This window comes from Mytilus galloprovincialis, chromosome 1 (genome assembly GCF_965363235.1).
Source record: "Mytilus galloprovincialis chromosome 1, xbMytGall1.hap1.1, whole genome shotgun sequence".
Lineage (NCBI taxonomy): Eukaryota > Metazoa > Mollusca > Bivalvia > Mytilida > Mytilidae > Mytilus > Mytilus galloprovincialis.
In genome coordinates, this window is record NC_134838.1 from 7,160,341 (window position 1) to 7,185,589 (window position 25,249).

Consider the following 25,249-nt stretch of genomic DNA (forward strand, 5'->3'; position numbering starts at 1 on the left):
TTGCATCGCTACCAACGCTGAAGTTTGCTAAGATATACTTAAGGATGGCTTGACGGCTGGAGCCTCCACGCTCTTTCAAAGCAGATATAGCCTTTCCGACCATCTCGCTGTATTTTGGATGAGTAGCTACTTTCTTTGGTTTAGCTGCAGCTTTCTTCTTTGGTGACTTAGCTGGGGTCTTTACTACTGGTGCTGGTGCGTCTGACATTTTGCGGTTTTGGTTGTTGAACGATGTGTGCGAATGAACGACAGATTACAATGTTTTCCAAACCTCACTGACATAGTGTAATTATCTATCTAACGCGGACCTCGACGAGAGCACCCTTAAACTTCATGACAATCTAATTCAAACAGATCGACAAGAAAATCTGTGTGCTTGTTCGACAAGTTTTAATCATTTGTTTCAAATAAATTGTACTTTTTGATATATAAATCATACACGAAAATCTTCAGCAGGAATTTTTCTTTCAGAATATATCATAAGAATTAAACAAAATACCACGAGTGAAGAAATATTTACGATTAATGTACAACTTGTCAATTTCTCTCGTGCGATTCTTCATCAGAAAACGTGTTGTATTATTTCACAAAAACTAGATTGTGCCGTAAAAATGATATACCATTTGTAGTAAAATCATTTCTTTATATGTTTTTGCTTTCAGATATACGTAGAAATAAAGAGACTTCCCAGAAATTTAGATTTTGCCTTCGATATGAAAGCACACAAAGATGGCAAACTTCGAAAGCGGGACTTCCTTGACCGAGATGAAAGACGTTTCAAATATTCGAATTTTTTACTGGAACTTTACAAGCTATAATTAGTATTTATTGTTTATTATTTGTTTTTGCTATAATGAATTTTGCTAATCAGAATCCTTTCAGAAAAATAGTGAATCATATAAGCCCTGGTCAAAAAGAAAGAGGCGATTTCAAATGACGACAAATGGCGGATACCATATTATCACAGACGACCTAATTTAAAAAAAAAAATATATGTAGCCACATGCATGTGGAAGGAGTGGAATTCTTAAGTGTATATAACTTGACTTGCATGTATTTCACGTAAAAATATTTCACCATGCAGATGGGTATTGAAAAATAAATAAATTTATGAATGATTTATTTTCTGTTTTCTTCATTCATTGATAGCTAGATATGTTGAATATTACATCCAAGTAAATTAGTAAAAAAAATCATAGAACAATTATGTTTGGTAGGAATGCAAAATTATAAGTAAAAAAATGTCTACAACACCCGGTATTCCCAGGCGGTCACCCATCCAAGTACTAACCGGGCTCGACGTTGCTTAACTTCGGTGATCGGACGAGAACCGGTGTTTTCAACGTGATATGGTCGTAGACACAGAAGTGTTAAAATTTTTGATATATAAGGTTAGGTAGTAGCATTTTTGAGAAGAAATTTATATAAAACAGATTTTTTTCTGAAGCAAAACTTCACATTAATTGTTTGGTAGAAATGCAAAATTATAGGTACAAAAAATGTCTACAACACCCGGTATTCCCAGGCGGTCACCCATCCAAGTACTAACCGGGCTCGACGTTGCTTAACTTCGGTGATCGGACGAGAACCGGTGTTTTCAACGTGATATGGTCGTAGACACAGAAGTGTTAAAATTTTTGATATATAAAGTTAGGAAGTAGCAATTTTGAACAGATCTAGAATTTGTATAAAAAATTTTTTTTCAGGTTTATAGAAGCAAAACTAAACACTTACTGCACGATCCAGAGAGTGGAAGATAGTAAAACTAAGCAAGTACACATGGACTTTATAGTAGAAAAAAATTGCAGAGAAGAAAAGAGAGATTTAGAATATGGGACAAGCTATATTTTATTTGTGACTAATACCATGCAACAATTTCAGACTCTTTTTGAAAAATTTTGGTAGCCCTTAAAAGGGCTGTTTAAGCTTTAAAAGCTTCAGGATGCTTCCTTTATTTACTTCTTCTTTGGTGTCTTTGCCTTCTTTGGTTTAGCTGCAGCCTTTGTCTTCTTGGGAGATTTTGTGGCTTTCTTTGCAGATTTGGCAGCAGGTTTTGCAGCAGGTTTCTTTGCAGCTGGTTTCTTTGCTTTTGGTTTAGCTGCTTTCTTTTCACCTGCTGGTTTCTTTGCTGCAGGTTTCTTTGCGGCAGTCTTTTTGGTAGGTGTCTTTGCCTTCTTTGGCTTGGCGGCTTTAGGTTTAACTACTTTCTTTGCTGGTTTCTTAGCTGGTTTAGCCACTTCCCCAATCTTAAAGCTTCCAGAAGCGCCGGTACCCTTCGACTGTTTCAAGCTGTTGCTCTTCACTCCTGATTTCAGAGCTAACTTCAAGTGAGTGTTTACTGTTTTTGCATCGCTACCAACGCTGAAGTTTGCTAAGATATACTTAAGGATGGCTTGACGGCTGGAGCCTCCACGCTCTTTCAAAGCAGATATAGCCTTTCCGACCATCTCGCTGTATTTTGGATGAGTAGCTACTTTCTTTGGTTTAGCTGCAGCTTTCTTCTTTGGTGACTTAGCTGGGGTCTTTACTACTGGTGCTGGTGCGTCTGACATTTTGCGGTTTTGGTTGTTGAACGATGTGTGCGAATGAACGACAGATTACAATGTTTTCCAAACCTCACTGACATAGTGTAATTATCTATCTAACGCGGACCTCGACGAGAGCACCCTTAAACTTTCATGACAATCTAATTCAAACAGATCGACAAGAAAATCTGTGTGCTTGTTCGACAAGTTTTAATCATTTGTTTCAAATAAATTGTACTTTTTGATATATAAATCATACACGAAAATCTTCAGCAGGAATTTTTCTTTCAGAATATATCATAAGAATTAAACAAAATACCACGAGTGAAGAAATATTTACGATTAATGTACAACTTGTCAATTTCTCTCGTGCGATTCTTCATCAGAAAACGTGTTGTATTATTTCACAAAAACTAGATTGTGCCGTAAAAATGATATACATTTGTAGTAAAATCATTTCTTTATATGTTTTTGCTTTCAGATATACGTAGAAATAAAGAGACTTCCCAGAAATTTAGATTTTGCCTTCGATATGAAAGCACACAAAGATGGCAAACTTCGAAAGCGGGACTTCCTTGACCGAGATGAAAGACGTTTCAAATATTCGAATTTTTTACTGGAACTTTACAAGCTATAATTAGTATTTATTGTTTATTATTTGTTTTTGCTATAATGAATTTTTGCTAATCAGAATCCTTTCAGAAAAATAGTGAATCATATAAGCCCTGGTCAAAAAGAAAGAGGCGATTTCAAATGACGACAAATGGCGGATACCATATTATCACAGACGACCTAATTTAAAAAAAAAAATATATGTAGCCACATGCATGTGGAAGGAGTGGAATTCTTAAGTGTATATAACTTGACTTGCATGTATTTCACGTAAAAATATTTCACCATGCAGATGGGTATTGAAAAATAAATAAATTTATGAATGATTTATTTTCTGTTTTCTTCATTCATTGATAGCTAGATATGTTGAATATTACATCCAAGTAAATTAGTAAAAAAAATCATAGAACAATTATGTTTGGTAGGAATGCAAAATTATAAGTAAAAAAATGTCTACAACACCCGGTATTCCCAGGCGGTCACCCATCCAAGTACTAACCGGGCTCGACGTTGCTTAACTTCGGTGATCGGACGAGAACCGGTGTTTTCAACGTGATATGGTCGTAGACACAGAAGTGTTAAAATTTTTGATATATAAGGTTAGGTAGTAGCATTTTTGAGAAGAAATTTATATAAAACAGATTTTTTTCTGAAGCAAAACTTCACATTAATTGTTTGGTAGAAATGCAAAATTATAGGTACAAAAAATGTCTACAACACCCGGTATTCCCAGGCGGTCACCCATCCAAGTACTAACCGGGCTCGACGTTGCTTAACTTCGGTGATCGGACGAGAACCGGTGTTTTCAACGTGATATGGTCGTAGACACAGAAGTGTTAAAATTTTTGATATATAAAGTTAGGAAGTAGCAATTTTGAACAGATCTAGAATTTGTATAAAAAATTTTTTTTCAGGTTTAAGATAGAAGCAAAACTAAACACTTACTGCACGATCCAGAGAGTGGAAGATAGTAAAACTAAGCAAGTACACATGGACTTTATAGTAGAAAAAAATTGCAGAGAAGAAAAGAGAGATTTAGAATATGGGACAAGCTATATTTTATTTGTGACTAATACCATGCAACAATTTCAGACTCTTTTTGAAAAATTTTGGTAGCCCTTAAAAGGGCTGTTTAAGCTTTAAAAGCTTCAGGATGCTTCCTTTATTTACTTCTTCTTTGGTGTCTTTGCCTTCTTTGGTTTAGCTGCAGCCTTTGTCTTCTTGGGAGATTTTGTGGCTTTCTTTGCAGATTTGGCAGCAGGTTTTGCAGCAGGTTTCTTTGCAGCTGGTTTCTTTGCTTTTGGTTTAGCTGCTTTCTTTTCACCTGCTGGTTTCTTTGCTGCAGGTTTCTTTGCGGCAGTCTTTTTGGTAGGTGTCTTTGCCTTCTTTGGCTTGGCGGCTTTAGGTTTAACTACTTTCTTTGCTGGTTTCTTAGCTGGTTTAGCCACTTCCCCAATCTTAAAGCTTCCAGAAGCGCCGGTACCCTTCGACTGTTTCAAGCTGTTGCTCTTCACTCCTGATTTCAGAGCTAACTTCAAGTGAGTGTTTACTGTTTTTGCATCGCTACCAACGCTGAAGTTTGCTAAGATATACTTAAGGATGGCTTGACGGCTGGAGCCTCCACGCTCTTTCAAAGCAGATATAGCCTTTCCGACCATCTCGCTGTATTTTGGATGAGTAGCTACTTTCTTTGGTTTAGCTGCAGCTTTCTTCTTTGGTGACTTAGCTGGGGTCTTTACTACTGGTGCTGGTGCGTCTGACATTTTGCGGTTTTGGTTGTTGAACGATGTGTGCGAATGAACGACAGATTACAATGTTTTCCAAACCTCACTGACATAGTGTAATTATCTATCTAACGCGGACCTCGACGAGAGCACCCTTAAACTTTCATGACAATCTAATTCAAACAGATCGACAAGAAAATCTGTGTGCTTGTTCGACAAGTTTTAATCATTTGTTTCAAATAAATTGTACTTTTTGATATATAAATCATACACGAAAATCTTCAGCAGGAATTTTTCTTTCAGAATATATCATAAGAATTAAACAAAATACCACGAGTGAAGAAATATTTACGATTAATGTACAACTTGTCAATTTCTCTCGTGCGATTCTTCATCAGAAAACGTGTTGTATTATTTCACAAAAACTAGATTGTGCCGTAAAAATGATATACATTTGTAGTAAAATCATTTCTTTATATGTTTTTGCTTTCAGATATACGTAGAAATAAAGAGACTTCCCAGAAATTTAGATTTTGCCTTCGATATGAAAGCACACAAAGATGGCAAACTTCGAAAGCGGGACTTCCTTGACCGAGATGAAAGACGTTTCAAATATTCGAATTTTTTACTGGAACTTTACAAGCTATAATTAGTATTTATTGTTTATTATTTGTTTTTGCTATAATGAATTTTTGCTAATCAGAATCCTTTCAGAAAAATAGTGAATCATATAAGCCCTGGTCAAAAAGAAAGAGGCGATTTCAAATGACGACAAATGGCGGATACCATATTATCACAGACGACCTAATTTAAAAAAAAAAATATATGTAGCCACATGCATGTGGAAGGAGTGGAATTCTTAAGTGTATATAACTTGACTTGCATGTATTTCACGTAAAAATATTTCACCATGCAGATGGGTATTGAAAAATAAATAAATTTATGAATGATTTATTTTCTGTTTTCTTCATTCATTGATAGCTAGATATGTTGAATATTACATCCAAGTAAATTAGTAAAAAAAATCATAGAACAATTATGTTTGGTAGGAATGCAAAATTATAAGTAAAAAAATGTCTACAACACCCGGTATTCCCAGGCGGTCACCCATCCAAGTACTAACCGGGCTCGACGTTGCTTAACTTCGGTGATCGGACGAGAACCGGTGTTTTCAACGTGATATGGTCGTAGACACAGAAGTGTTAAAATTTTTGATATATAAGGTTAGGTAGTAGCATTTTTGAGAAGAAATTTATATAAAACAGATTTTTTTCTGAAGCAAAACTTCACATTAATTGTTTGGTAGAAATGCAAAATTATAGGTACAAAAAATGTCTACAACACCCGGTATTCCCAGGCGGTCACCCATCCAAGTACTAACCGGGCTCGACGTTGCTTAACTTCGGTGATCGGACGAGAACCGGTGTTTCAACGTGATATGGTCGTAGACACAGAAGTGTTAAAATTTTTGATATATAAAGTTAGGAAGTAGCAATTTTGAACAGATCTAGAATTTGTATAAAAAATTTTTTTTCAGGTTTAAGATAGAAGCAAAACCCTAAACACTTACTGCACGATCCAGAGAGTGGAAGATAGTAAAACTAAGCAAGTACACATGGACTTTATAGTAGAAAAAAATTGCAGAGAAGAAAAGAGAGATTTAGAATATGGGACAAGCTATATTTTATTTGTGACTAATACCATGCAACAATTTCAGACTCTTTTTGAAAAATTTTGGTAGCCCTTAAAAGGGCTGTTTAAGCTTTAAAAAGCTTCAGGATGCTTCCTTTATTTACTTCTTCTTTGGTGTCTTTGCCTTCTTTGGTTTAGCTGCAGCCTTTGTCTTCTTGGGAGATTTTGTGGCTTTCTTTGCAGATTTGGCAGCAGGTTTTGCAGCAGGTTTCTTTGCAGCTGGTTTCTTTGCTTTTGGTTTAGCTGCTTTCTTTTCACCTGCTGGTTTCTTTGCTGCAGGTTTCTTTGCGGCAGTCTTTTTGGTAGGTGTCTTTGCCTTCTTTGGCTTGGCGGCTTTAGGTTTAACTACTTTCTTTGCTGGTTTCTTAGCTGGTTTAGCCACTTCCCCAATCTTAAAGCTTCCAGAAGCGCCGGTACCCTTCGACTGTTTCAAGCTGTGTTGCTCTTCACTCCTGATTTCAGAGCTAACTTCAAGTGAGTGTTTACTGTTTTTGCATCGCTACCAACGCTGAAGTTTGCTAAGATATACTTAAGGATGGCTTGACGGCTGGAGCCTCCACGCTCTTTCAAAGCAGATATAGCCTTTCCGACCATCTCGCTGTATTTTGGATGAGTAGCTACTTTCTTTGGTTTAGCTGCAGCTTTCTTCTTTGGTGACTTAGCTGGGGTCTTTACTACTGGTGCTGGTGCGTCTGACATTTTGCGGTTTTGGTTGTTGAACGATGTGTGCGAATGAACGACAGATTACAATGTTTTCCAAACCTCACTGACATAGTGTAATTATCTATCTAACGCGGACCTCGACGAGAGCACCCTTAAACTTTCATGACAATCTAATTCAAACAGATCGACAAGAAAATCTGTGTGCTTGTTCGACAAGTTTTAATCATTTGTTTCAAATAAATTGTACTTTTTGATATATAAATCATACACGAAAATCTTCAGCAGGAATTTTTCTTTCAGAATATATCATAAGAATTAAACAAAATACCACGAGTGAAGAAATATTTACGATTAATGTACAACTTGTCAATTTCTCTCGTGCGATTCTTCATCAGAAAACGTGTTGTATTATTTCACAAAAACTAGATTGTGCCGTAAAAATGATATACATTTGTAGTAAAATCATTTCTTTATATGTTTTTGCTTTCAGATATACGTAGAAATAAAGAGACTTCCCAGAAATTTAGATTTTGCCTTCGATATGAAAGCACACAAAGATGGCAAACTTCGAAAGCGGGACTTCCTTGACCGAGATGAAAGACGTTTCAAATATTCGAATTTTTTACTGGAACTTTACAAGCTATAATTAGTATTTATTGTTTATTATTTGTTTTTGCTATAATGAATTTTTGCTAATCAGAATCCTTTCAGAAAAAATAGTGAATCATATAAGCCCTGGTCAAAAAGAAAGAGGCGATTTCAAATGACGACAAATGGCGGATACCATATTATCACAGACGACCTAATTTAAAAAAAAAAATATATGTAGCCACATGCATGTGGAAGGAGTGGAATTCTTAAGTGTATATAACTTGACTTGCATGTATTTCACGTAAAAATATTTCACCATGCAGATGGGTATTGAAAAATAAATAAATTTATGAATGATTTATTTTCTGTTTTCTTCATTCATTGATAGCTAGATATGTTGAATATTACATCCAAGTAAATTAGTAAAAAAAATCATAGAACAATTATGTTTGGTAGGAATGCAAAATTATAGTAAAAAATGTCTACAACACCCGGTATTCCCAGGCGGTCACCCATCCAAGTACTAACCGGCTCGACGTTGCTTAATCTTCGGTGGACGGACGAGAACCGGTGTTTTCAACGTGATATGGTCGTAGACACAGAAGTGTTAAAATTTTTGATATATAAGGTTAGGTAGTAGCATTTTTGAGAAGAAATTATATAAAACAGATTTTTTTCTGAAGCAAAACTTCACATTAATTGTTTGGTAGAAATGCAAAATTATAGGTACAAAAAATGTCTACAACACCCGGTATTCCCAGGCGGTCACCCATCCAAGTACTAACCGGGCTCGACGTTGCTTAACTTCGGTGATCGGACGAGAACCGGTGTTTTCAACGTGATATGGTCGTAGACACAGAAGTGTTAAAATTTTTGATATATAAAGTTAGGAAGTAGCAATTTTGAACAGATCTAGAATTTGTATAAAAAAATTTTTTTCAGGTTTAAGATAGAAGCAAAACTAAACACTTACTGCACGATCCAGAGAGTGGAAGATAGTAAAACTAAGCAAGTACACATGGACTTTATAGTAGAAAAAAATTGCAGAGAAGAAAAGAGAGATTTAGAATATGGGACAAGCTATATTTTATTTGTGACTAATACCATGCAACAATTTCAGACTCTTTTTGAAAAATTTTGGTAGCCCTTAAAAGGGCTGTTTAAGCTTTAAAAGCTTCAGGATGCTTCCTTTATTTACTTCTTCTTTGGTGTCTTTGCCTTCTTTGGTTTAGCTGCAGCCTTTGTCTTCTTGGGAGATTTTGTGGCTTTCTTTGCAGATTTGGCAGCAGGTTTTGCAGCAGGTTTCTTTGCAGCTGGTTTCTTTGCTTTTGGTTTAGCTGCTTTCTTTTCACCTGCTGGTTTCTTTGCTGCAGGTTTCTTTGCGGCAGTCTTTTTGGTAGGTGTCTTTGCCTTCTTTGGCTTGGCGGCTTTAGGTTTAACTACTTTCTTTGCTGGTTTCTTAGCTGGTTTAGCCACTTCCCCAATCTTAAAGCTTCCAGAAGCGCCGGTACCCTTCGACTGTTTCAAGCTGTTGCTCTTCACTCCTGATTTCAGAGCTAACTTCAAGTGAGTGTTTACTGTTTTTGCATCGCTACCAACGCTGAAGTTTGCTAAGATATACTTAAGGATGGCTTGACGGCTGGAGCCTCCACGCTCTTTCAAAGCAGATATAGCCTTTCCGACCATCTCGCTGTATTTTGGATGAGTAGCTACTTTCTTTGGTTTAGCTGCAGCTTTCTTCTTTGGTGACTTAGCTGGGGTCTTTACTACTGGTGCTGGTGCGTCTGACATTTTGCGGTTTTGGTTGTTGAACGATGTGTGCGAATGAACGACAGATTACAATGTTTTCCAAACCTCACTGACATAGTGTAATTATCTATCTAACGCGGACCTCGACGAGAGCACCCTTAAACTTTCATGACAATCTAATTCAAACAGATCGACAAGAAAATCTGTGTGCTTGTTCGACAAGTTTTAATCATTTGTTTCAAATAAATTGTACTTTTTGATATATAAATCATACACGAAAATCTTCAGCAGGAATTTTTCTTTCAGAATATATCATAAGAATTAAACAAAATACCACGAGTGAAGAAATATTTACGATTAATGTACAACTTGTCAATTTCTCTCGTGCGATTCTTCATCAGAAAACGTGTTGTATTATTTCACAAAAACTAGATTGTGCCGTAAAAATGATATACATTTGTAGTAAAATCATTTCTTTATATGTTTTTGCTTTCAGATATACGTAGAAATAAAGAGACTTCCCAGAAATTTAGATTTTGCCTTCGATATGAAAGCACACAAAGATGGCAAACTTCGAAAGCGGGACTTCCTTGACCGAGATGAAAGACGTTTCAAATATTCGAATTTTTTACTGGAACTTTACAAGCTATAATTAGTATTTATTGTTTATTATTTGTTTTTGCTATAATGAATTTTTGCTAATCAGAATCCTTTCAGAAAAATAGTGAATCATATAAGCCCTGGTCAAAAAGAAAGAGGCGATTTCAAATGACGACAAATGGCGGATACCATATTATCACAGACGACCTAATTTAAAAAAAAAAATATATGTAGCCACATGCATGTGGAAGGAGTGGAATTCTTAAGTGTATATAACTTGACTTGCATGTATTTCACGTAAAAATATTTCACCATGCAGATGGGTATTGAAAAATAAATAAATTTATGAATGATTTATTTTCTGTTTTCTTCATTCATTGATAGCTAGATATGTTGAATATTACATCCAAGTAAATTAGTAAAAAAAATCATAGAACAATTATGTTTGGTAGGAATGCAAAATTATAAGTAAAAAAATGTCTACAACACCCGGTATTCCCAGGCGGTCACCCATCCAAGTACTAACCGGGCTCGACGTTGCTTAACTTCGGTGATCGGACGAGAACCGGTGTTTTCAACGTGATATGGTCGTAGACACAGAAGTGTTAAAATTTTTGATATATAAGGTTAGGTAGTAGCATTTTTGAGAAGAAATTTATATAAAACAGATTTTTTTCTGAAGCAAAACTTCACATTAATTGTTTGGTAGAAATGCAAAATTATAGGTACAAAAAATGTCTACAACACCCGGTATTCCCAGGCGGTCACCCATCCAAGTACTAACCGGGCTCGACGTTGCTTAACTTCGGTGATCGGACGAGAACCGGTGTTTTCAACGTGATATGGTCGTAGACACAGAAGTGTTAAAATTTTTGATATATAAAGTTAGGAAGTAGCAATTTTGAACAGATCTAGAATTTGTATAAAAAATTTTTTTTCAGGTTTAAGATAGAAGCAAAACTAAACACTTACTGCACGATCCAGAGAGTGGAAGATAGTAAAACTAAGCAAGTACACATGGACTTTATAGTAGAAAAAAATTGCAGAGAAGAAAAGAGAGATTTAGAATATGGGACAAGCTATATTTTATTTGTGACTAATACCATGCAACAATTTCAGACTCTTTTTGAAAAATTTTGGTAGCCCTTAAAAGGGCTGTTTAAGCTTTAAAAGCTTCAGGATGCTTCCTTTATTTACTTCTTCTTTGGTGTCTTTGCCTTCTTTGGTTTAGCTGCAGCCTTTGTCTTCTTGGGAGATTTTGTGGCTTTCTTTGCAGATTTGGCAGCAGGTTTTGCAGCAGGTTTCTTTGCAGCTGGTTTCTTTGCTTTTGGTTTAGCTGCTTTCTTTTCACCTGCTGGTTTCTTTGCTGCAGGTTTCTTTGCGGCAGTCTTTTTGGTAGGTGTCTTTGCCTTCTTTGGCTTGGCGGCTTTAGGTTTAACTACTTTCTTTGCTGGTTTCTTAGCTGGTTTAGCCACTTCCCCAATCTTAAAGCTTCCAGAAGCGCCGGTACCCTTCGACTGTTTCAAGCTGTTGCTCTTCACTCCTGATTTCAGAGCTAACTTCAAGTGAGTGTTTACTGTTTTTGCATCGCTACCAACGCTGAAGTTTGCTAAGATATACTTAAGGATGGCTTGACGGCTGGAGCCTCCACGCTCTTTCAAAGCAGATATAGCCTTTCCGACCATCTCGCTGTATTTTGGATGAGTAGCTACTTTCTTTGGTTTAGCTGCAGCTTTCTTCTTTGGTGACTTAGCTGGGGTCTTTACTACTGGTGCTGGTGCGTCTGACATTTTGCGGTTTTGGTTGTTGAACGATGTGTGCGAATGAACGACAGATTACAATGTTTTCCAAACCTCACTGACATAGTGTAATTATCTATCTAACGCGGACCTCGACGAGAGCACCCTTAAACTTTCATGACAATCTAATTCAAACAGATCGACAAGAAAATCTGTGTGCTTGTTCGACAAGTTTTAATCATTTGTTTCAAATAAATTGTACTTTTTGATATATAAATCATACACGAAAATCTTCAGCAGGAATTTTTCTTTCAGAATATATCATAAGAATTAAACAAAATACCACGAGTGAAGAAATATTTACGATTAATGTACAACTTGTCAATTTCTCTCGTGCGATTCTTCATCAGAAAACGTGTTGTATTATTTCACAAAAACTAGATTGTGCCGTAAAAATGATATACATTTGTAGTAAAATCATTTCTTTATATGTTTTTGCTTTCAGATATACGTAGAAATAAAGAGACTTCCCAGAAATTTAGATTTTGCCTTCGATATGAAAGCACACAAAGATGGCAAACTTCGAAAGCGGGACTTCCTTGACCGAGATGAAAGACGTTTCAAATATTCGAATTTTTTACTGGAACTTTACAAGCTATAATTAGTATTTATTGTTTATTATTTGTTTTTGCTATAATGAATTTTTGCTAATCAGAATCCTTTCAGAAAAATAGTGAATCATATAAGCCCTGGTCAAAAAGAAAGAGGCGATTTCAAATGACGACAAATGGCGGATACCATATTATCACAGACGACCTAATTTAAAAAAAAAAATATATGTAGCCACATGCATGTGGAAGGAGTGGAATTCTTAAGTGTATATAACTTGACTTGCATGTATTTCACGTAAAAATATTTCACCATGCAGATGGGTATTGAAAAATAAATAAATTTATGAATGATTTATTTTCTGTTTTCTTCATTCATTGATAGCTAGATATGTTGAATATTACATCCAAGTAAATTAGTAAAAAAAATCATAGAACAATTATGTTTGGTAGGAATGCAAAATTATAAGTAAAAAAATGTCTACAACACCCGGTATTCCCAGGCGGTCACCCATCCAAGTACTAACCGGGCTCGACGTTGCTTAACTTCGGTGATCGGACGAGAACCGGTGTTTTCAACGTGATATGGTCGTAGACACAGAAGTGTTAAAATTTTTGATATATAAGGTTAGGTAGTAGCATTTTTGAGAAGAAATTTATATAAAACAGATTTTTTTCTGAAGCAAAACTTCACATTAATTGTTTGGTAGAAATGCAAAATTATAGGTACAAAAAATGTCTACAACACCCGGTATTCCCAGGCGGTCACCCATCCAAGTACTAACCGGGCTCGACGTTGCTTAACTTCGGTGATCGGACGAGAACCGGTGTTTTCAACGTGATATGGTCGTAGACACAGAAGTGTTAAAATTTTTGATATATAAAGTTAGGAAGTAGCAATTTTGAACAGATCTAGAATTTGTATAAAAAAAATTTTTTCAGGTTTAAGATAGAAGCAAAACTAAACACTTACTGCACGATCCAGAGAGTGGAAGATAGTAAAACTAAGCAAGTACACATGGACTTTATAGTAGAAAAAAATTGCAGAGAAGAAAAGAGAGATTTAGAATATGGGACAAGCTATATTTTATTTGTGACTAATACCATGCAACAATTTCAGACTCTTTTTGAAAAATTTTGGTAGCCCTTAAAAGGGCTGTTTAAGCTTTAAAAGCTTCAGGATGCTTCCTTTATTTACTTCTTCTTTGGTGTCTTTGCCTTCTTTGGTTTAGCTGCAGCCTTTGTCTTCTTGGGAGATTTTGTGGCTTTCTTTGCAGATTTGGCAGCAGGTTTTGCAGCAGGTTTCTTTGCAGCTGGTTTCTTTGCTTTTGGTTTAGCTGCTTTCTTTTCACCTGCTGGTTTCTTTGCTGCAGGTTTCTTTGCGGCAGTCTTTTTGGTAGGTGTCTTTGCCTTCTTTGGCTTGGCGGCTTTAGGTTTAACTACTTTCTTTGCTGGTTTCTTAGCTGGTTTAGCCACTTCCCCAATCTTAAAGCTTCCAGAAGCGCCGGTACCCTTCGACTGTTTCAAGCTGTTGCTCTTCACTCCTGATTTCAGAGCTAACTTCAAGTGAGTGTTTACTGTTTTTGCATCGCTACCAACGCTGAAGTTTGCTAAGATATACTTAAGGATGGCTTGACGGCTGGAGCCTCCACGCTCTTTCAAAGCAGATATAGCCTTTCCGACCATCTCGCTGTATTTTGGATGAGTAGCTACTTTCTTTGGTTTAGCTGCAGCTTTCTTCTTTGGTGACTTAGCTGGGGTCTTTACTACTGGTGCTGGTGCGTCTGACATTTTGCGGTTTTGGTTGTTGAACGATGTGTGCGAATGAACGACAGATTACAATGTTTTCCAAACCTCACTGACATAGTGTAATTATCTATCTAACGCGGACCTCGACGAGAGCACCCTTAAACTTTCATGACAATCTAATTCAAACAGATCGACAAGAAAATCTGTGTGCTTGTTCGACAAGTTTTAATCATTTGTTTCAAATAAATTGTACTTTTTGATATATAAATCATACACGAAAATCTTCAGCAGGAATTTTTCTTTCAGAATATATCATAAGAATTAAACAAAATACCACGAGTGAAGAAATATTTACGATTAATGTACAACTTGTCAATTTCTCTCGTGCGATTCTTCATCAGAAAACGTGTTGTATTATTTCACAAAAACTAGATTGTGCCGTAAAAATGATATACATTTGTAGTAAAATCATTTCTTTATATGTTTTTGCTTTCAGATATACGTAGAAATAAAGAGACTTCCCAGAAATTTAGATTTTGCCTTCGATATGAAAGCACACAAAGATGGCAAACTTCGAAAGCGGGACTTCCTTGACCGAGATGAAAGACGTTTCAAATATTCGAATTTTTTACTGGAACTTTACAAGCTATAATTAGTATTTATTGTTTATTATTTGTTTTTGCTATAATGAATTTTTGCTAATCAGAATCCTTTCAGAAAAATAGTGAATCATATAAGCCCTGGTCAAAAAGAAAGAGGCGATTTCAAATGACGACAAATGGCGGATACCATATTATCACAGACGACCTAATTTAAAAAAAAAAATATATGTAGCCACATGCATGTGGAAGGAGTGGAATTCTTAAGTGTATATAACTTGACTTGCATGTATTTCACGTAAAAATATTTCACCATGCAGATGGGTATTGAAAAATAAATAAATTTATGAATGATTTATTTTCTGTTTTCTTCATTCATTGATAGCTAGATATGTTGAATATTACATCCAAGTAAATTAGTAAAAAAAATCATAGAACAATTATGTTTGGTAGGAATGCAAAATTATAAGTAAAAAAATGTCTACAACACCCGGTATTCCCAGGCGGTCACCCATCCAAGTACTAACCGGGCTCGACGTTGCTTAACTTCGGTGATCGGACGAGAACCGGTGTTTTCAACGTGATATGGTCGTAGACACAGAAGTGTTAAAATTTTTGATATATAAGGTTAGGTAGTAGCATTTTTGAGAAGAAATTTATATAAAACAGATTTTTTTCTGAAGCAAAACTTCACATTAATTGTTTGGTAGAAATGCAAAATTATAGGTACAAAAAATGTCTACAACACCCGGTATTCCCAGGCGGTCACCCATCCAAGTACTAACCGGGCTCGACGTTGCTTAACTTCGGTGATCGGACGAGAACCGGTGTTTTCAACGTGATATGGTCGTAGACACAGAAGTGTTAAAATTTTTGATATATAAAGTTAGGAAGTAGCAATTTTGAACAGATCTAGAATTTGTATAAAAAAAATTTTTTCAGGTTTAAGATAGAAGCAAAACTAAACACTTACTGCACGATCCAGAGAGTGGAAGATAGTAAAACTAAGCAAGTACACATGGACTTTATAGTAGAAAAAAATTGCAGAGAAGAAAAGAGAGATTTAGAATATGGGACAAGCTATATTTTATTTGTGACTAATACCATGCAACAATTTCAGACTCTTTTTGAAAAATTTTGGTAGCCCTTAAAAGGGCTGTTTAAGCTTTAAAAGCTTCAGGATGCTTCCTTTATTTACTTCTTCTTTGGTGTCTTTGCCTTCTTTGGTTTAGCTGCAGCCTTTGTCTTCTTGGGAGATTTTGTGGCTTTCTTTGCAGATTTGGCAGCAGGTTTTGCAGCAGGTTTCTTTGCAGCTGGTTTCTTTGCTTTTGGTTTAGCTGCTTTCTTTTCACCTGCTGGTTTCTTTGCTGCAGGTTTCTTTGCGGCAGTCTTTTTGGTAGGTGTCTTTGCCTTCTTTGGCTTGGCGGCTTTAGGTTTAACTACTTTCTTTGCTGGTTTCTTAGCTGGTTTAGCCACTTCCCCAATCTTAAAGCTTCCAGAAGCGCCGGTACCCTTCGACTGTTTCAAGCTGTTGCTCTTCACTCCTGATTTCAGAGCTAACTTCAAGTGAGTGTTTACTGTTTTTGCATCGCTACCAACGCTGAAGTTTGCTAAGATATACTTAAGGATGGCTTGACGGCTGGAGCCTCCACGCTCTTTCAAAGCAGATATAGCCTTTCCGACCATCTCGCTGTATTTTGGATGAGTAGCTACTTTCTTTGGTTTAGCTGCAGCTTTCTTCTTTGGTGACTTAGCTGGGGTCTTTACTACTGGTGCTGGTGCGTCTGACATTTTGCGGTTTTGGTTGTTGAACGATGTGTGCGAATGAACGACAGATTACAATGTTTTCCAAACCTCACTGACATAGTGTAATTATCTATCTAACGCGGACCTCGACGAGAGCACCCTTAAACTTTCATGACAATCTAATTCAAACAGATCGACAAGAAAATCTGTGTGCTTGTTCGACAAGTTTTAATCATTTGTTTCAAATAAATTGTACTTTTTGATATATAAATCATACACGAAAATCTTCAGCAGGAATTTTTCTTTCAGAATATATCATAAGAATTAAACAAAATACCACGAGTGAAGAAATATTTACGATTAATGTACAACTTGTCAATTTCTCTCGTGCGATTCTTCATCAGAAAACGTGTTGTATTATTTCACAAAAACTAGATTGTGCCGTAAAAATGATATACATTTGTAGTAAAATCATTTCTTTATATGTTTTTGCTTTCAGATATACGTAGAAATAAAGAGACTTCCCAGAAATTTAGATTTTGCCTTCGATATGAAAGCACACAAAGATGGCAAACTTCGAAAGCGGGACTTCCTTGACCGAGATGAAAGACGTTTCAAATATTCGAATTTTTTACTGGAACTTTACAAGCTATAATTAGTATTTATTGTTTATTATTTGTTTTTGCTATAATGAATTTTTGCTAATCAGAATCCTTTCAGAAAAATAGTGAATCATATAAGCCCTGGTCAAAAAGAAAGAGGCGATTTCAAATGACGACAAATGGCGGATACCATATTATCACAGACGACCTAATTTAAAAAAAAAAATATATGTAGCCACATGCATGTGGAAGGAGTGGAATTCTTAAGTGTATATAACTTGACTTGCATGTATTTCACGTAAAAATATTTCACCATGCAGATGGGTATTGAAAAATAAATAAATTTATGAATGATTTATTTTCTGTTTTCTTCATTCATTGATAGCTAGATATGTTGAATATTACATCCAAGTAAATTGGTAAAAAAAATCATAGAACAATTATGTTTGGTAGGAATGCAAAATTATAAGTAAAAAAATGTCTACAACACCCGGTATTCCCAGGCGGTCACCCATCCAAGTACTAACCGGGCTCGACGTTGCTTAACTTCGGTGATCGGACGAGAACCGGTGTTTTCAACGTGATATGGTCGTAGACACAGAAGTGTTAAAATTTTTGATATATAAGGTTAGGTAGTAGCATTTTTGAGAAGAAATTTATATAAAACAGATTTTTTTCTGAAGCAAAACTTCACATTAATTGTTTGGTAGAAATGCAAAATTATAGGTACAAAAAATGTCTACAACACCCGGTATTCCCAGGCGGTCACCCATCCAAGTACTAACCGGGCTCGACGTTGCTTAACTTCGGTGATCGGACGAGAACCGGTGTTTTCAACGTGATATGGTCGTAGACACAGAAGTGTTAAAATTTTTGATATATAAAGTTAGGAAGTAGCAATTTTGAACAGATCTAGAATTTGTATAAAAAAAATTTTTTCAGGTTTAAGATAGAAGCAAAACTAAACACTTACTGCACGATCCAGAGAGTGGAAGATAGTAAAACTAAGCAAGTACACATGGACTTTATAGTAGAAAAAAATTGCAGAGAAGAAAAGAGAGATTTAGAATATGGGACAAGCTATATTTTATTTGTGACTAATACCATGCAACAATTTCAGACTCTTTTTGAAAAATTTTGGTAGCCCTTAAAAGGGCTGTTTAAGCTTTAAAAGCTTCAGGATGCTTCCTTTATTTACTTCTTCTTTGGTGTCTTTGCCTTCTTTGGTTTAGCTGCAGCCTTTGTCTTCTTGGGAGATTTTGTGGCTTTCTTTGCAGATTTGGCAGCAGGTTTTGCAGCAGGTTTCTTTGCAGCTGGTTTCTTTGCTTTTGGTTTAGCTGCTTTCTTTTCACCTGCTGGTTTCTTTGCTGCAGGTTTCTTTGCGGCAGTCTTTTTGGTAGGTGTCTTTGCCTTCTTTGGCTTGGCGGCTTTAGGTTTAACTACTTTCTTTGCTGGTTTCTTAGCTGGTTTAGCCACTTCCCCAATCTTAAAGCTTCCAGAAGCGCCGGTACCCTTCGACTGTTTCAAGCTGTTGCTCTTCACTCCTGATTTCAGAGCTAACTTCAAGTGAGTGTTTACTGTTTTTGCATCGCTACCAACGCTGAAGTTTGCTAAGATATACTTAAGGATGGCTTGACGGCTGGAGCCTCCACGCTCTTTCAAAGCAGATATAGCCTTTCCGACCATCTCGCTGTATTTTGGATGAGTAGCTACTTTCTTTGGTTTAGCTGCAGCTTTCTTCTTTGGTGACTTAGCTGGGGTCTTTACTACTGGTGCTGGTGCGTCTGACATTTTGCGGTTTTGGTTGTTGAACGATGTGTGCGAATGAACGACAGATTACAATGTTTTCCAAACATATATATATGTGGTGGTGTTTAACGACCTTGACTGGCCTTTCAGCCCTCGCACGGTCGGCTCGGTGCCCGAAGACGATTGGTGAGCATTTAAATATTTTGTGCCGTGGGTCAGGAACGGGTAGCAAAGGACGCCGAATGGAGGCCGCCATCTTGGTTTTGGTGAGTTGATTTTACTTTTTGACTATTTTTGTTGTTTTCTTTACTTCACAACGGCTGCTTTCAGGGCCAGTTTGGTCAGCTTGGCAGCCCGCTAGCCTCGATGATGGAGTACTGGTAGATGAATCGTGGACGTAGTTCTAAGATGACAGGAAGCGTTATCAGGACCAAAGCCCTGAGGCAGTGAAATGTAGGTCGTATCACCCAACAGCCTAGGATACAGCCCTCGGACGTTAATCGGCATGACACTCCCCATAATAGACAATGGTTTTGGAGGCATGTTAACGCGGGTACGCCTACTACTACGTCTCTCTGTACGGCATGGATTGGTTTCTGTCATCTTAGTAGTATGTCGTTGACCATCTAGCAATAAACCCTCATCGAAGATAGCGGGTAAAGGAGAGCTGACCCAGCACGTCCGTTCAGCTGTAAGGACTGAGACGTGACTGATGAAAAAAAAAAGTTTTCCAAACCTCACTGACATAGTGTAATTATCTATCTAACGCGGACCTCGACGAGAGCACCCTTAAACTTTCATGACAATCTAATTCAAACAGATCGACAAGAAAATCTGTGTGCTTGTTCGACAAGTTTTAATCATTTGTTTCAAATAAATTGTACTTTTTGATATATAAATCATACACGAAAATCTTCAGCAGGAATTTTTCTTTCAGAATATATCATAAGAATTAAACAAAATACCACGAGTGAAGAAATATTTACGATTAATGTACAACTTGTCAATTTCTCTCGTGCGATTCTTCATCAGAAAACGTGTTGTATTATTTCACAAAAACTAGATTGTGCCGTAAAAATGATATACATTTGTAGTAAAATCATTTCTTTATATGTTTTTGCTTTCAGATATACGTAGAAATAAAGAGACTTCCCAGAAATTTAGATTTTGCCTTCGATATGAAAGCACACAAAGATGGCAAACTTCGAAAGCGGGACTTCCTTGACCGAGATGAAAGACGTTTCAAATATTCGAATTTTTTACTGGAACTTTACAAGCTATAATTAGTATTTATTGTTTATTATTTGTTTTTGCTATAATGAATTTTTGCTAATCAGAATCCTTTCAGAAAAATAGTGAATCATATAAGCCCTGGTCAAAAAGAAAGAGGCGATTTCAAATGACGACAAATGGCGGATACCATATTATCACAGACGACCTAATTTAAAAAAAAAAATATATGTAGCCACATGCATGTGGAAGGAGTGGAATTCTTAAGTGTATATAACTTGACTTGCATGTATTTCACGTAAAAATATTTCACCATGCAGATGGGTATTGAAAAATAAATAAATTTATGAATGATTTATTTTCTGTTTTCTTCATTCATTGATAGCTAGATATGTTGAATATTACATCCAAGTAAATTGGTAAAAAAAATCATAGAACAATTATGTTTGGTAGGAATGCAAAATTATAAGTAAAAAAATGTCTACAACACCCGGTATTCCCAGGCGGTCACCCATCCAAGTACTAACCGGGCTCGACGTTGCTTAACTTCGGTGATCGGACGAGAACCGGTGTTTTCAACGTGATATGGTCGTAGACACAGAAGTGTTAAAATTTTTGATATATAAGGTTAGGTAGTAGCATTTTTGAGAAGAAATTTATATAAAACAGATTTTTTTCTGAAGCAAAACTTCACATTAATTGTTTGGTAGAAATGCAAAATTATAGGTACAAAAAATGTCTACAACACCCGGTATTCCCAGGCGGTCACCCATCCAAGTACTAACCGGGCTCGACGTTGCTTAACTTCGGTGATCGGACGAGAACCGGTGTTTTCAACGTGATATGGTCGTAGACACAGAAGTGTTAAAATTTTTGATATATAAAGTTAGGAAGTAGCAATTTTGAACAGATCTAGAATTTGTATAAAAAAAATTTTTTCAGGTTTAAGATAGAAGCAAAACTAAACACTTACTGCACGATCCAGAGAGTGGAAGATAGTAAAACTAAGCAAGTACACATGGACTTTATAGTAGAAAAAAATTGCAGAGAAGAAAAGAGAGATTTAGAATATGGGACAAGCTATATTTTATTTGTGACTAATACCATGCAACAATTTCAGACTCTTTTTGAAAAATTTTGGTAGCCCTTAAAAGGGCTGTTTAAGCTTTAAAAGCTTCAGGATGCTTCCTTTATTTACTTCTTCTTTGGTGTCTTTGCCTTCTTTGGTTTAGCTGCAGCCTTTGTCTTCTTGGGAGATTTTGTGGCTTTCTTTGCAGATTTGGCAGCAGGTTTTGCAGCAGGTTTCTTTGCAGCTGGTTTCTTTGCTTTTGGTTTAGCTGCTTTCTTTTCACCTGCTGGTTTCTTTGCTGCAGGTTTCTTTGCGGCAGTCTTTTTGGTAGGTGTCTTTGCCTTCTTTGGCTTGGCGGCTTTAGGTTTAACTACTTTCTTTGCTGGTTTCTTAGCTGGTTTAGCCACTTCCCCAATCTTAAAGCTTCCAGAAGCGCCGGTACCCTTCGACTGTTTCAAGCTGTTGCTCTTCACTCCTGATTTCAGAGCTAACTTCAAGTGAGTGTTTACTGTTTTTGCATCGCTACCAACGCTGAAGTTTGCTAAGATATACTTAAGGATGGCTTGACGGCTGGAGCCTCCACGCTCTTTCAAAGCAGATATAGCCTTTCCGACCATCTCGCTGTATTTTGGATGAGTAGCTACTTTCTTTGGTTTAGCTGCAGCTTTCTTCTTTGGTGACTTAGCTGGGGTCTTTACTACTGGTGCTGGTGCGTCTGACATTTTGCGGTTTTGGTTGTTGAACGATGTGTGCGAATGAACGACAGATTACAATGTTTTCCAAACCTCACTGACATAGTGTAATTATCTATCTAACGCGGACCTCGACGAGAGCACCCTTAAACTTTCATGACAATCTAATTCAAACAGATCGACAAGAAAATCTGTGTGCTTGTTCGACAAGTTTTAATCATTTGTTTCAAATAAATTGTACTTTTTGATATATAAATCATACACGAAAATCTTCAGCAGGAATTTTTCTTTCAGAATATATCATAAGAATTAAACAAAATACCACGAGTGAAGAAATATTTACGATTAATGTACAACTTGTCAATTTCTCTCGTGCGATTCTTCATCAGAAAACGTGTTGTATTATTTCACAAAAACTAGATTGTGCCGTAAAAATGATATACATTTGTAGTAAAATCATTTCTTTATATGTTTTTGCTTTCAGATATACGTAGAAATAAAGAGACTTCCCAGAAATTTAGATTTTGCCTTCGATATGAAAGCACACAAAGATGGCAAACTTCGAAAGCGGGACTTCCTTGACCGAGATGAAAGACGTTTCAAATATTCGAATTTTTTACTGGAACTTTACAAGCTATAATTAGTATTTATTGTTTATTATTTGTTTTTGCTATAATGAATTTTTGCTAATCAGAATCCTTTCAGAAAAATAGTGAATCATATAAGCCCTGGTCAAAAAGAAAGAGGCGATTTCAAATGACGACAAATGGCGGATACCATATTATCACAGACGACCTAATTTAAAAAAAAAAATATATGTAGCCACATGCATGTGGAAGGAGTGGAATTCTTAAGTGTATATAACTTGACTTGCATGTATTTCACGTAAAAATATTTCACCATGCAGATGGGTATTGAAAAATAAATAAATTTATGAATGATTTATTTTCTGTTTTCTTCATTCATTGATAGCTAGATATGTTGAATATTACATCCAAGTAAATTAGTAAAAAAAATCATAGAACAATTATGTTTGGTAGGAATGCAAAATTATAAGTAAAAAAATGTCTACAACACCCGGTATTCCCAGGCGGTCACCCATCCAAGTACTAACCGGGCTCGACGTTGCTTAACTTCGGTGATCGGACGAGAACCGGTGTTTTCAACGTGATATGGTCGTAGACACAGAAGTGTTAAAATTTTTGATATATAAGGTTAGGTAGTAGCATTTTTGAGAAGAAATTTATATAAAACAGATTTTTTTCTGAAGCAAAACTTCACATTAATTGTTTGGTAGAAATGCAAAATTATAGGTACAAAAAATGTCTACAACACCCGGTATTCCCAGGCGGTCACCCATCCAAGTACTAACCGGGCTCGACGTTGCTTAACTTCGGTGATCGGACGAGAACCGGTGTTTTCAACGTGATATGGTCGTAGACACAGAAGTGTTAAAATTTTTGATATATAAAGTTAGGAAGTAGCAATTTTGAACAGATCTAGAATTTGTATAAAAAAAATTTTTTCAGGTTTAAGATAGAAGCAAAACTAAACACTTACTGCACGATCCAGAGAGTGGAAGATAGTAAAACTAAGCAAGTACACATGGACTTTATAGTAGAAAAAAATTGCAGAGAAGAAAAGAGAGATTTAGAATATGGGACAAGCTATATTTTATTTGTGACTAATACCATGCAACAATTTCAGACTCTTTTTGAAAAATTTTGGTAGCCCTTAAAAGGGCTGTTTAAGCTTTAAAAGCTTCAGGATGCTTCCTTTATTTACTTCTTCTTTGGTGTCTTTGCCTTCTTTGGTTTAGCTGCAGCCTTTGTCTTCTTGGGAGATTTTGTGGCTTTCTTTGCAGATTTGGCAGCAGGTTTTGCAGCAGGTTTCTTTGCAGCTGGTTTCTTTGCTTTTGGTTTAGCTGCTTTCTTTTCACCTGCTGGTTTCTTTGCTGCAGGTTTCTTTGCGGCAGTCTTTTTGGTAGGTGTCTTTGCCTTCTTTGGCTTGGCGGCTTTAGGTTTAACTACTTTCTTTGCTGGTTTCTTAGCTGGTTTAGCCACTTCCCCAATCTTAAAGCTTCCAGAAGCGCCGGTACCCTTCGACTGTTTCAAGCTGTTGCTCTTCACTCCTGATTTCAGAGCTAACTTCAAGTGAGTGTTTACTGTTTTTGCATCGCTACCAACGCTGAAGTTTGCTAAGATATACTTAAGGATGGCTTGACGGCTGGAGCCTCCACGCTCTTTCAAAGCAGATATAGCCTTTCCGACCATCTCGCTGTATTTTGGATGAGTAGCTACTTTCTTTGGTTTAGCTGCAGCTTTCTTCTTTGGTGACTTAGCTGGGGTCTTTACTACTGGTGCTGGTGCGTCTGACATTTTGCGGTTTTGGTTGTTGAACGATGTGTGCGAATGAACGACAGATTACAATGTTTTCCAAACCTCACTGACATAGTGTAATTATCTATCTAACGCGGACCTCGACGAGAGCACCCTTAAACTTTCATGACAATCTAATTCAAACAGATCGACAAGAAAATCTGTGTGCTTGTTCGACAAGTTTTAATCATTTGTTTCAAATAAATTGTACTTTTTGATATATAAATCATACACGAAAATCTTCAGCAGGAATTTTTCTTTCAGAATATATCATAAGAATTAAACAAAATACCACGAGTGAAGAAATATTTACGATTAATGTACAACTTGTCAATTTCTCTCGTGCGATTCTTCATCAGAAAACGTGTTGTATTATTTCAAAAAAACTAGATTGTGCCGTAAAAATGATATACATTTGTAGTAAAATCATTTCTTTATATGTTTTTGCTTTCAGATATACGTAGAAATAAAGAGACTTCCCAGAAATTTAGATTTTGCCTTCGATATGAAAGCACACAAAGATGGCAAACTTCGAAAGCGGGACTTCCTTGACCGAGATGAAAGACGTTTCAAATATTCGAATTTTTTACTGGAACTTTACAAGCTATAATTAGTATTTATTGTTTATTATTTGTTTTTGCTATAATGAATTTTTGCTAATCAGAATCCTTTCAGAAAAATAGTGAATCATATAAGCCCTGGTCAAAAAGAAAGAGGCGATTTCAAATGACGACAAATGGCGGATACCATATTATCACAGACGACCTAATTTAAAAAAAAAAATATATGTAGCCACATGCATGTGGAAGGAGTGGAATTCTTAAGTGTATATAACTTGACTTGCATGTATTTCACGTAAAAATATTTCACCATGCAGATGGGTATTGAAAAATAAATAAATTTATGAATGATTTATTTTCTGTTTTCTTCAT

At 36.2% G+C, this 25,249-nt stretch overlaps 20 non-coding genes across 20 annotated transcripts; all 20 read right to left on the bottom strand.

Annotated features, from left to right (window-relative positions):
* Positions 1–1,242: 1,242 nt before the first annotated feature.
* Positions 1,243–1,361, bottom strand: LOC143061539 (5S ribosomal RNA). Its single transcript, XR_012974448.1, has one exon. It is a non-coding gene; the product is annotated as a 5S ribosomal RNA (ribosomal RNA).
* Positions 1,362–1,500: 139 nt separating this feature from the next.
* Positions 1,501–1,619, bottom strand: LOC143061577 (5S ribosomal RNA). The gene has a single exon (XR_012974483.1). It is a non-coding gene; the product is annotated as a 5S ribosomal RNA (ribosomal RNA).
* A 1,968-nt stretch (positions 1,620–3,587) lies between these two features.
* On the bottom strand, positions 3,588–3,706 carry LOC143061589 (5S ribosomal RNA). The gene has a single exon (XR_012974494.1). It is a non-coding gene; the product is annotated as a 5S ribosomal RNA (ribosomal RNA).
* A 139-nt stretch (positions 3,707–3,845) lies between these two features.
* On the bottom strand, positions 3,846–3,964 carry LOC143061600 (5S ribosomal RNA). Its single transcript, XR_012974505.1, has one exon. It is a non-coding gene; the product is annotated as a 5S ribosomal RNA (ribosomal RNA).
* Positions 3,965–5,935: 1,971 nt separating this feature from the next.
* On the bottom strand, positions 5,936–6,054 carry LOC143061611 (5S ribosomal RNA). Its single transcript, XR_012974516.1, has one exon. It is a non-coding gene; the product is annotated as a 5S ribosomal RNA (ribosomal RNA).
* A 139-nt stretch (positions 6,055–6,193) lies between these two features.
* Positions 6,194–6,311, bottom strand: LOC143061551 (5S ribosomal RNA). Its single transcript, XR_012974460.1, has one exon. It is a non-coding gene; the product is annotated as a 5S ribosomal RNA (ribosomal RNA).
* Positions 6,312–8,286: 1,975 nt separating this feature from the next.
* LOC143061552 (5S ribosomal RNA) lies at positions 8,287–8,405 on the bottom strand. The gene has a single exon (XR_012974461.1). It is a non-coding gene; the product is annotated as a 5S ribosomal RNA (ribosomal RNA).
* Positions 8,406–8,543: 138 nt separating this feature from the next.
* Positions 8,544–8,662, bottom strand: LOC143061545 (5S ribosomal RNA). The gene has a single exon (XR_012974454.1). It is a non-coding gene; the product is annotated as a 5S ribosomal RNA (ribosomal RNA).
* Positions 8,663–10,633: 1,971 nt separating this feature from the next.
* Positions 10,634–10,752, bottom strand: LOC143061555 (5S ribosomal RNA). The gene has a single exon (XR_012974462.1). It is a non-coding gene; the product is annotated as a 5S ribosomal RNA (ribosomal RNA).
* Positions 10,753–10,891: 139 nt separating this feature from the next.
* Positions 10,892–11,010, bottom strand: LOC143061566 (5S ribosomal RNA). Its single transcript, XR_012974473.1, has one exon. It is a non-coding gene; the product is annotated as a 5S ribosomal RNA (ribosomal RNA).
* A 1,971-nt stretch (positions 11,011–12,981) lies between these two features.
* Positions 12,982–13,100, bottom strand: LOC143061569 (5S ribosomal RNA). The gene has a single exon (XR_012974476.1). It is a non-coding gene; the product is annotated as a 5S ribosomal RNA (ribosomal RNA).
* A 139-nt stretch (positions 13,101–13,239) lies between these two features.
* Positions 13,240–13,358, bottom strand: LOC143061571 (5S ribosomal RNA). The gene has a single exon (XR_012974477.1). It is a non-coding gene; the product is annotated as a 5S ribosomal RNA (ribosomal RNA).
* Positions 13,359–15,329: 1,971 nt separating this feature from the next.
* On the bottom strand, positions 15,330–15,448 carry LOC143061572 (5S ribosomal RNA). The gene has a single exon (XR_012974478.1). It is a non-coding gene; the product is annotated as a 5S ribosomal RNA (ribosomal RNA).
* A 139-nt stretch (positions 15,449–15,587) lies between these two features.
* Positions 15,588–15,706, bottom strand: LOC143061573 (5S ribosomal RNA). The gene has a single exon (XR_012974479.1). It is a non-coding gene; the product is annotated as a 5S ribosomal RNA (ribosomal RNA).
* A 1,971-nt stretch (positions 15,707–17,677) lies between these two features.
* LOC143061574 (5S ribosomal RNA) lies at positions 17,678–17,796 on the bottom strand. The gene has a single exon (XR_012974480.1). It is a non-coding gene; the product is annotated as a 5S ribosomal RNA (ribosomal RNA).
* A 139-nt stretch (positions 17,797–17,935) lies between these two features.
* LOC143061575 (5S ribosomal RNA) lies at positions 17,936–18,054 on the bottom strand. The gene has a single exon (XR_012974481.1). It is a non-coding gene; the product is annotated as a 5S ribosomal RNA (ribosomal RNA).
* A 2,602-nt stretch (positions 18,055–20,656) lies between these two features.
* LOC143061576 (5S ribosomal RNA) lies at positions 20,657–20,775 on the bottom strand. The gene has a single exon (XR_012974482.1). It is a non-coding gene; the product is annotated as a 5S ribosomal RNA (ribosomal RNA).
* A 139-nt stretch (positions 20,776–20,914) lies between these two features.
* On the bottom strand, positions 20,915–21,033 carry LOC143061578 (5S ribosomal RNA). Its single transcript, XR_012974484.1, has one exon. It is a non-coding gene; the product is annotated as a 5S ribosomal RNA (ribosomal RNA).
* Positions 21,034–23,004: 1,971 nt separating this feature from the next.
* On the bottom strand, positions 23,005–23,123 carry LOC143061579 (5S ribosomal RNA). The gene has a single exon (XR_012974485.1). It is a non-coding gene; the product is annotated as a 5S ribosomal RNA (ribosomal RNA).
* A 139-nt stretch (positions 23,124–23,262) lies between these two features.
* LOC143061580 (5S ribosomal RNA) lies at positions 23,263–23,381 on the bottom strand. The gene has a single exon (XR_012974486.1). It is a non-coding gene; the product is annotated as a 5S ribosomal RNA (ribosomal RNA).
* Between the last annotated feature and the right edge of the window lie 1,868 nt (positions 23,382–25,249).